An 11,896-nucleotide genomic window follows, 5' to 3' on the forward strand; every position below is an offset into this window, starting at 1 on the left:
GAATTAGAGAACCACGACGCACATAATCGCCGGTGTCACGCCACACCCTGGTTCCCAGCGTGGCAGAGCCCGTCCTGGCCTCAGATAGAGCAGCAAGAGAAGGCACAACATGGCCAGCGCCATGGATCTCACGACGAACTGCTAAACAAAACTTAGTGATACGTCCATTTTGCATCATGCTTTTATATCGATATTTATTGCATTATGGACTGCTATTTCACTTTATGTCACAATACTTATGACTATTCTCTCTTATTTTACAAGGTTTACATAAGGAGGGAGAATGCCGGCAGCTGGAATTCTGGGCTGGAAAAGGAGCAAATATTAGAGACCTATTCTGGGCAACTTCAAAAGTCCTGAAACTCCACGGAACATCTTAAAATAAATAAATAAAAATCCTCGCCAAAGATGAAGGCCAGGGGGCCCACACCCTGCTCACGAGGGTGGGGGGCGCGCCCCCTACCTCGTGGGCCCCCTGGTGGCTCTCCGACGTCCATCTTCTCCGATATGAGGTCTTTCGATGAGAAAAAAAATAAAGAGAAACTTTTCGGGACGAGACTCCGCCGCCACGAGGCGGAACCTTGGCGGAACCAATCTAGAGCTCCGGCAGAGCTGTTCTGCCGGGGATACTTCCCTCCGGGAGGGGGAAATCATCACCATCGTCATCACCAATGCTCCTCTCATCGGAGAGGGCAATCTCCATCAACATCTTCACCAGCACCATCTCATCTCCAAACCGTAGTTCATCTCTTGTATCCAATTCTTGTCTCAAAGTCCGGGATTGGTGCTAGTAGGTTGCTAGTAGTGTTGATTACTCCTTGTAGTTGATGCTAGTTGGTTTATTTGGTGGAAGATCATATGTTCAGATCCTATATGCATATTATTACCCCTCTGATTATGAACATGAATATGCTTTGTGAGTAATTACGTTTGTTCCTGAGGACAAGGGAGAAGTCTTGCTATTAGTAGTCATGTGAATTTGGTATTCGTTTGATATTTTGATAAGATGTATGTTGTCTAGCCTTTAGTGGTGTTATGTGAACGTCGACTACATAACACTTCACCATTATTTAGGCCTAGAGGAAGGCATTGGGAAGTAATAAGTAGATGATGGGTTGCTAGAGTGACAGAAGCTTAAACCCTAGTTTATGCGTTGCTTCGTAAGGGGCTGATTTGGATCCACATGTTTCATGCTATGGTTAGGTTTACCTTAATACCTTTGTTGTAGTTGCGGATGCTTGCAATAGAGGTTAATCATAAGTGGGATGCTTGTTCAAGTAAGAACAGCACCCAAGCACCGGTCCACCAACATATCAAATTATCAAAGTATCGAACGCGAATCATATGAACGTGATGAAAACTAGCTTGACGATATTCCCATGTGTCCTCGGGAGCGCTTTTCCTATTATAAGAGTTTGTTCCAGCTTGTCCTTTGCTACAAAAAGGATTGGGCCACCTTGCTGCACTTTATTTACTTTTGTTACTTGTTGCTCGTTACAATTTATCTTATCACAAAATTATCTGTTACCACTTATTTCAGTACTTGCAGAGAATACCTTGCTGAAAATTGCTTATCATTTCCTTCTGCTCCTCATTGGGTTTGACACTCTTACTTATCAAAAGGACTACGATAGATCCCCTATACTTGTGGGTCATCAAGACTCTTTTCTAGCGCCGTTGCCGGGGAGTGTAGTGCCTTTGGTAGGTGGAATTTGGTAAGGAAAAATTTATATAGAGTGCTGAAATTTACTGTCACTTGTTACTATGGAAAGTAATTCTCTGAGGGGCTTGTTCGGGGTATCTTCACCCCGTCCAGTAGAGCAAAGAGTTGCTCCTCAACCTACTGAACCTATTGAAAATGAAACTCCTTTTGAATTTCCTTCGGGTATGATGAAAAAACTGCTAGCTAACCCTTTTACAGGAGATGGAACAAAGCATCTTGATGAGCACTTAATATATGTGGATGAAATTTGTGGATTATTTAAGCTTGCAGGTATACCCGATGATGTTGCTAAGAAGAAGGTCTTCCCTTTATCTTTGAAGGGAGATGCATTGATATGGTATAGGCTATGTGATGATATGAGATCATGGAACTATAAAAGATTGAAATTGGAATTTCATCAAAAGTATTACCCTATGCATCTTGTTCATCATGATCGCAATTATATATATAATTTCTGGCCTCGCGAAGGAGAAAGCATCGCTCAAGCTTGGGGAGGCTTAAATGAATGTTATATTCATGCCCCAATCATGAGCTCTCGAGAGAAATAATTGTGCAAAGTTTTTATGCTCGACTTTCTCATAATAATCAAACCATGCTCGATACTTCTTGTGCTGACTCTTTTATGATGAAGACTATTGACTTCAGATGGAATTTATTGGATAGAATTAAACACAACTCTGAAGATTGGGACCTCGACGAAGGTAATGAGTCAGGTATGATACCTAAGTTTGATTGTGTTCAATCTTTTATGGACACCGATATTTTCCATAAGTTTAGCACTAAATATGGACTTGACTCTGAGATAGTAGCTTCTTTCTATGAATCTTTTGCTACTTATGTTGATCTCCCTAAGGAGAAGTGATTTAAATATCATCCTCCCATAGAAGTAAAAGTAGCTGCACCTATTAAAGTTGAAGAAAAGACTGTCACTTATAATGATCCTATTGTTCCTACTTCTTATGTTGAGAAACCACCTTTCCCTGTTAGAATAAAGGATCATGCTAAAGCTTCAACTGTTGTTCGTAAAAGCAATATTAGAACTTATACACCTCCTGAGCAAGTTAAAGTAGAACCTAATATTGCTATTGTTAAAGATCTCTTGTCTGATAATATTGATGGGCATGTTATTTAGTTCGAAGATGAAACTGCTAGAATTGCTAAACCTTGTGCTAAAGATAAACATAGACCTGTGGTAGGTGTGCCTGTTATTTCTGTTAAAATAGGAGATCATTGTTATCATGGCTTATGTGATATGGGTGCGAGTGCTAGTGTTATACCGCATACTTTATACGAAGAAATTAAGAATGAAATTGCACCTGCTGAGTTAGAAGGTATTGATGTCACAATTAAACTTGCCAATAGAGATACTATTTCACCAATTGGAATTGTTAGAGATGTTGAAGTCTTGTGTGGGAAAACTAAATATCCTGCTGATTTTCTTGTTCTTACGTCTCCGCAAGATAGCTTTTGTCCCATTATATTTGGTAGACCCTTCTTAAACACTGTTAATGCTAGGATATATTGAGAAAAAAATATTGTTACTATTGGCTTGGATGATATGGTTCATGAGTTTAATTTCTCTAAATTTAGTACACAACATCGTGAGGAAGAATTACCTAGTAAGGATGTAATTATTGGTCTTGCTTCTATTGCCGTACCTCCTAGTGATCCTTTAGAACACTATTTGCTAGACCATGGAAATGATATGTTCATGAATGAAAGAAGGGAAATCGATGAAGTATTCTTTAAACATGAACCTATTCTGCAACACAACTTGCCTGTTGAAATTTTAGGGGATCCTCCTCCACCCAAGGGTGATCCCGTGTTTGAGCTTAAACCTTTGCCTGATAATCTTAAATATGCTTATCTTGATGAAAAGAAGATATATCCTGTTATTATTAGTGCTAACCTTTCAGAGCATGAATAATAAAGATTATTGAAAACTCTGAAGAAGCATCGTGCTGCTATTGGATATACTCTTGATGATCTTAAGGGCATTAGTCCCATTCTATGTCAACATAAAATAAATTTGGAAGCAGATGCCAAACCAGTTCGTGATCCTCAATGACGTCTGAATCCTAAAATGAAAGAAGTGGTAAGAAAAGAAATACTCAAGCTTCTGGAGGCAGGTATAATTTATCCCGTTGCTGATAGTCAGTGGGTAAGTCTTGTCCATTGTGTCCCTAAGAAGGGAGGTATTACTGTTGTTCCTAATGATAAAGATGAATTAATTCCACAAAGAATTATTACAGGTTATAGGATGGTAATTGATTGCCGTAAATTAAATAAGGCTACTAAGAAAGATCATTACCCCTTACCTTTTATTGATCAAATGCTAGAAAGATTATGCAAAGATAAACACTATTGCTTTCTAGATGGTTATTCTGGTTTCTCTCAAATACCTGTGTCGGCTAGAGATCAATCAAAGACTACTTTTACATGCCCTTTTGGTACTATTGCTTATAGATGTATGCCTTTTGGTTTATGTAATGCACCTGCTACCTTTCAAAGATGCATGATGGCTATATTCTCCGACTTTTGTGAAAAGATTTGTGAGGTTTTCATGGACGATTTTTCTGTCTATGGTTCCTCTTTTGATGATTTCTTGAGCAATCTTGATCGAGTTTTGCAGAGATGTGAAGAAACTAATCTTGTCTTGAATTGGGAAAAGTGCCACTTTATGGTTAATGAAGGTATTGTCTTGGGGCATAAAGTTTTTGAAAGAGGTATTGAAGTTGATAAAGCCAAGGTCGATGCTATTGAAAAGATGCCATGTCCCAGGGACATCAAAGGTATAAGAAGTTTCCTTGGTCACGCCGGATTTTACAGGAGGTTCATTAAGGACTTCTCAAAAATTTCTCAGCCTCTGACTAATTTATTGCAAAAAGATATACCATTTGTCTTTGGTGATGATTGTGTAGAAGCATTTGAAATACGTAAGAAAGCATTAGTCTCTGCACCTATTGTTCAGCCGCCTGATTGGAATTTACCCTTTGAAATTATGTGTGATGCTAGTGATTATGCTATAGGTGCTGTTCTAGGGCAAAGAGTTGATAAGAAATTAAATGTTATTCATTATGCTAGTAAGACTCTAGACAATGCTCAAAGAAATTATGCTACTACTGAAAAAGAGCTTTTAGCAGTTGTATTTGCTTGTGGTAAGTTTAGATCTTATATTGTTGATTCTAAAGTAACTATTCACACTGATCATGTTGCTATTAAATATCTTATGGAAAAGAAAGATGCTAAACCTAGACTTATTAGATGGGTTCTCTTGCTACAAGATTTTGATTTGCATATTGTTGATAGAAAGGGAGCTGAGAACCCCGTTGCAGACAACTTGTCTAGGTTAGAGAATGTTCTTGATGACCCACTACCTATTGATGATAGCTTTCCTAATGAACAATTAAATGTTATAAGTACTTCTCGTAATACTCCATGGTATGCTGATTATGCTAATTATATTGTTGCTAAATTTATACCACCTAGCTTCACATACCAACAAAAGAAAAAGTTTTTCTATGACTTGAGACATTACTTTTGGGATGACCCACATCTTTATAAAGAAGGAGTAGATGGTGTTATTAGATGTTGTGTACCTGATCATGAACAGGAACATATCCTACGCAAGTGTCATTCCGAGGCTTATGGAGGACACCACGCTGGAGATAGAACTGCACATAAGGTATTGCAATCTGGTTTTTATTGGCCTACTCTCTTCAAGGATGCCCGTAAGTTTGTCTTGTCTTGTGATGAATGTCAAAGAATTGGTAATATTAGTAGACGTCAAGAAATGCCTATGAATTATTCTCTTGTTATTGAACCGTTTGATGTTTGGGGCTTTGATTATATGGGACCTTTTCCTGCCTCTAATGGATACACACATATTCTAGTGGCTGTTGATTACGTTACTAAGTGGGTAGAAGCTATTCCAACTAGTAGTGCTGATCATAACACTTCTACTAAAATGCTTAAAGAAGTTATTTTTCTGAGGTTTGGAGTCCCTAGATATTTAATGACTGATGGTGGTTCACACTTTATTCATGGTGCTTTCCGTAAAATGCTTGCTAAATATGATGTTAATCATAGAATTGCATCTCCTTATCACCCTCGGTCTAGTGGTCAAGTAGAGTTGAGCAATAGAGAGCTCAAATTAATTTTGCAAAAGACTATTAATAGGTCTAGGAAGAATTGGTCCAAGAAACTTGATGATGGATTATGGGCTTATAGAACTGCATATAAAAATCCTATGGGCATGTCTCCGTACAAAATGGTTTATGGAAAAGCATGTCACTTACCTCTCGAACTAGAACGTAAGGCGTATTGGGCTATTAAGGAGCTTAACTATGATTTTAAACTTGCCGGTGAGAAGAGGTTATTTGATATTAGCTCACTTGATGAATGGAGAACCCAAGCTTATGAAAATGCCAAGTTGTTTAAAGAAAAAGTTAAAAGATGGCATGACAAAAGGATACAAAAGCGTGAGTTTAATGTAGGTGATTATGTATTGCTATACAACTCTCGTTTAAGATTTTTTGCAGGAAAACTTCTCTCTAAATGGGAAGGCTCCTATGTTATCGAAGAGGTCTATCGTTCCGTTGCCATAAAAACTAACAACTTCGAGGGCACAAATCCAAAGGTGGTAAACGGACAAAGAATTAAACATTATATCTCAGGTAATCCCATAAATGTTGAAACCTATATTATTGAAACCGTAACCCCAGAGGAATACATAAGGGACACTTTTCGGAACGTTTCAGACTCTGAAAAGGAATAGGTATGTGGTACGGTAAGTAAACCGACTCCAAAATTTTTTTAAGGCAATATCTCTCTGTTTTGGAATATTTAGAAAAATAGAAAAATAAGTAGCAGTCCGGGAAGGACACGAGGGCCCCATGAGGGTGGTGGGCGCGCCCTACCCCTCTGGGTGCGCCCCCTACCTCGTGAGCACCTCGTGTGCCTTCCGGACTCCGTTTTCTTGCACGATACGTATTTTGGTCGGTAAAAATTAATTATATATTCTCCCGAAGGTTTTGACTCCCGTATCACACAAATCTCCTCTGTTTTTGTTTTTGAGCTGTTGCTGCTACAGATTAGAGCAAGATGTCTTCTCAAGGGTCAACCGGGGAGAGACGGGTATCTAATCCGGCACCGGAACCAAGGGCAAAACAGCGACGCTGACCACTTTGGGCCAGCAACGGAGGAAGAGATGGAGGCTGACTTGATGAGAATAGATGCCATGGAGGATCAAGAAGTCACCTCTCGCCTCCGAGCTGGGTTCACGATGGGGGAACTACAGAGCTCAGCTATTCCAAACTCGGTTATCCCTTCTAATGTTAGATTTCTTTCTTATGAAAATATGAAGAGGAGTGTCACTTGTTCTCTCGCAGCTATGCAACACCCTTGGGTGCAAGGAGCTTTACTGTCACAGGAAAGCTTCGTAAGGAAATAATGGACCTCAAACAACAAGTCAATAAGCTCGAGGAGGAGAACCGCATCCTGAGGGGAATCATCGCCAAGAATATTACACCGACAACAAAGAAGGAGACATAATCACATGGGTGTGGGCACTCCCCTTGACAACTGCCAAGCTTGGGGGAGGTGCCCCGGTATCGTATCACCATCACAACTCCTATCTTTATCGTTTTTCTTAGTTCGATCCTATTAGTAGTATCTTGATCTAGTAGAATAAAGTTTATGGCATGATCTAGTTTTGAGTTTTGCTTTTTGATCTCTTTATGTAATCGAGTCCGTGAGCTAGATATAATAAAGATTAGTGTTGAGTCAAAGGCTTGATTATTTTGCCATGATCTTGCGTGAATAAAAGAAAGAAGAAAAGAATAAAAAGAAACAAAAATTTCATATTGATGAGAGTAATGACTTCACATAGAAAGAGTATGATGATTAAAAGTTGTTGGGAGTTGGCAGACATAGCTTTGGTCATTGTTGCAATTAATAGGAAGTAATAAGGAAAGAGGGGTTTTCACATATAGATATATTATCATTGACATCTTTTATGATTGGGAGCACTCATTAAAATATGACATGCTAAAGAGTTGATGTTGGACAAGGAAGACAACGTAATGAGTTATGTCTTTCTTATATCTGAGATAAAGTATGTTGTCATGGATCCTCTAACTTGTTGAGCTTGCCTTTCCCCCTCATGCTAGCCACCATTATTTATGTTTTAGAGTTGTGTTGTGATATCTTCCCGTGAGTCCCTGATCTTGATCGTACACATTTGCGTGCATGATTAGTGTACGATTGAATCGGGGGCGTCACAAGTTGGTATCAGAGCCGACTTCCTGTAGGAATCCCCCTTCCAACTCCTTGGCCGAAGTCGGGTCTAGACTTTACAAAACTTTTACTAACATGGCTGTGCGGCCCATGGGCCCACGTCGCCATTGGGTGGTAATAGGATCTTTTACTCCTCGCCTATACTCTGGGACTCTGAGCTCTCTTCTATTCGGGTTAAATGATTTTGCTAAAAACAAAACTAACTTTAGGTTCTCGATAATACTTGCTCACGGAGAGCCCCTCACTTCAGATGATCGCCTGTTGCACTAGAAGATTCCGAAGTTACTCTACGATGTTCTCTCGAGTCTTTGTGCCATCGCATTTGCGATTTCCTTCCACCGCCACCCCCTATGAAAAACTGCTTACACTTGCCATTCATACAATCATTCCCCGTTGATCTTGTTATTGCAAGATGTCCCGAAATACTCTTTGTTGTTCCGAAAATCCTTTAAGCTTACTGCCTTGCAGTTCTTTACCACATGAATATCCCTATTGAAAATTCCTCGCACTTGTCGAGTATCCGCTCATCCCCAGTTGTTCATGCGTTTCACAAAAGTCTTCAAAATACTATTCGATCTCCCGAAAATCTTATGGAGCCTTTGGCTCTTGAAATTCTTGCTTGCTCGCATTATGGTTAATCCCATTAGTCTCGTAATCTTAATGGCATACCTTGTCATTATCATTTTGAGTCCGTTGATTCAATACGTTGTGAATGTTCACAATCATCAGTCGAGTCCTAGGATTATCTTTCCGGCTCAGACGTCATTTTGAACATGAGCTGGTTCTCGACCAAACTATCTGTCGTTGATTGTGCCTCTGGTATATACAATTGATCCATCCTTGATCAGAATGTCTGCTTCTGATCCCTTGTTTTGGAAATCATAATTCCTTTGCATTTAAGCTTTGAATTATTCAGATGATTCCATAACTCGTTGCATTCGCATTCTTTCTTCCTCTGATTGAGTATCGATACTCACCTCAGCTCCATTGTGGATCGCCTTATCCACTGTTGGATTATTATATCTGACAGTGTCCTTCATAATTAATCACCTTGTGAGTCCTTCTCCGATACATAATGCCTTTGTTAAATTGTATCCTTTCCTTTTGTCATCCATGCTCTGCTTTCGAGCTGGTGATACTTACTCTTGAAGCTTATGGTATATGTTCGCAAGAAGCCCCGATGGGATTGAACCTACGCCTTCCCTCATCGGCGTGAACCCGAAAGATTTCACGAGTCATACTTATCTGGTATTGCACCAGGTAAAACTTTCAACAACTAATGTCATATTCGAAATACGAGAGGTGAATGAAAGATTATGCATTGAGGAAGTGGGAGTCGACCTTGAACCTTGTGTTCATGCCCATGGACGCGATGTATATCCTATCATGGAAGCTTCTTGTAATAATAACTATTTCCTTGATAACTAACATATGGTATCTGTGAATTGATCCCTTGCAACCGTGGTTCCGACCATGATTGTTCTTCTTTGATTCCATTTCTCGGACAAGTTAAAACAATTGTCTTCTATGGATCAATACACCCATCCAATCTTTACTTTGATCTTGTGTCGAGTATTACCCCCTGGTATCTCAAGATTATCATGGAACTGCATAATTTCTTATGAGTTCTTCATCAAGTGCTACCTTCCCACTGATTCCAATTTTTCACGGGCTCTGAGTTATTATACACTCAAAGACACCGATAACTGAATCGAGTTCGCATTGCGATTCAACAAGTATTTGAACCCATCACTTCTTACAAATTTATTAATCCTTCAAGTCATTCCTAGCCTGATCGGCTATATCATTATCGAGCTAATTTTAACTGTGCTACCCGGTCCTTCTTCCCGTAGCACAATTATTTGGCGATGAGCTAAGCTTACGTTGATCTTCCTCCTCATATAACTTCGCCTTAAAAACAATGAGCTTGATTTCGAGTTTGTGTCGTATCTGTGGCTCCAATAATCTTTTGTTGCATCAGTCCTTTTGCTTGATGCAGTCGTTGTTCAATTGCTTCTTCGTGGATTCTCTCGACAACAAATTGTCGTGATCATCATCAACATTTTGACTCCTTCCAGGATATCAATGGAATTCTTGATGATAAGTGCCATCCTCGTTCCTTGGTAATTTCAGTTACCATCAACAACATCCTTACCTTCCTTTCATCACAAACTTGTTCATGTTATGGATGCAACTTACTATCCAGCCCGTATTATGATCTACCTTGAAGTATTACTGCCTTTTGTCAAGGATGTTGTGAGAATTTCACCACCTCTTAAGAATTCTTGTTATTGTGCTGCTTCTCGCCATCACCATTCTTTTCTTGGTCCCCGTGTTGAGTGAACTCTGTTGTGCGAATTCAAAACTTCTAGCAACCATATTGCTTTGAAGATTATGGTCGACATTTCATTCTTAGACCATTGGATATCGGATCACCATTCTAAACATTGATCATGTACCTATGCCCATATTTCGGGTGCATCTTTCAACCAATGTTTACTCGTGGATGTTCTCCTCGAGCATACATCATTATATCATTTGATCTGACAAGTGTTATCTCCTTGCTCAGATAATTATGGAAATCCATCTTTTGGGAATCTCAATGACTTGTCGCTGAGTCCCTCAGCCACCTCCTAACCCTCTCCTTGATTTAATGATGAACTCTTGTTTCAGAACTTGCTTCCTTGGTTCATTTCCCGAGAATCTTACAATGACAAACCGTCAATTTGTGTCGCACCCTCTCTTCTCAGGCATCATGAGTCAGAGGTATCCTAACACCGACCAGATCTTAATCTCGGTCAGATATGGTGGTTGGGACAACTCTCCATGAGCAATGATGTTGGTCCTTTGATGACCCGGTAATATGATGTCATGCCTAACACCCTGGCTGGAGGACCTATCATTATAATTTCTTCTGCAAGGATAACCATTCTTCCTGGAGGAAATTGTAAGACTTATTTTATAAGTTGTTCCTGATGGATCTTTTGTGTATCCAAAGTCCGACCTTTGCTTGAAGACCCTGCCAATGCTATCTCGAAGCATGTCTGTGGTACTCCAATTTTCAATAACAACATTTGAAGCACAATGCAAAACTCTCTTTATCAATTATCCAAGCACTGTTGTATGGGTAATGTCATTAAATTTCTTCCCCCCTTTCCTAAAGGGTTTTCTATGTTATATCCTGTCATGGATATCATGCTCTGGTTGTCCTTGGGAAGGATATACCCTTGAAATATGTGTTTAAACACATTTTCCTATCCATCGTTCTGTTTAATCTGATAACCATATTTTCCTTTCCGTTGGTCGGTTTAACGTTGCTTGTGATCTATATGAGCTAAGCCGTAATATTCTCTTGCTTATGTAAACACCCCCAGTGTACAATTCTGTCAGCAAGACCCTGTTGCATTTGTCGATAACATTCCGGTAGCCACCGATGGACGAGAACTTTGCCTATTGGTCCGCCTCGTTTCGACGAGCAGGAAAATGGTTCTCTTCGTCCCTCGCCCTTGGTACCGATGTTGTTGCCGACATAAATGACAGGCTATCCTCTAACATGCCTTGCTTACATGATCACGCAAGATGTCACCACTCCTTCTACTTTAAACCCACATGGTGGGCCCATAACCCACAGTTCCACAGGATCGAAACCTGATTCTTCTACACACCCCCATTTCCAAAGTTATTCCACCCGCTTGGCTTCATAGGTGATTCACGGGCCACCTTCATAGTGATCTATTCTGGTACCAGACGCAATACTTTCCCATTGCTCTGAACCCCTGTCACATTTTGTTTCAGGCCACAAACGGTTGCCTATCCACTTGAAACTCCTTATTTCACCTTCTTAATTTACGCTCGATAACTTTCTTGAATTTCAAC

This window comes from Triticum dicoccoides, chromosome 4A (genome assembly GCF_002162155.2).
Source record: "Triticum dicoccoides isolate Atlit2015 ecotype Zavitan chromosome 4A, WEW_v2.0, whole genome shotgun sequence".
NCBI classification, from domain to species: domain Eukaryota; kingdom Viridiplantae; phylum Streptophyta; class Magnoliopsida; order Poales; family Poaceae; genus Triticum; species Triticum dicoccoides.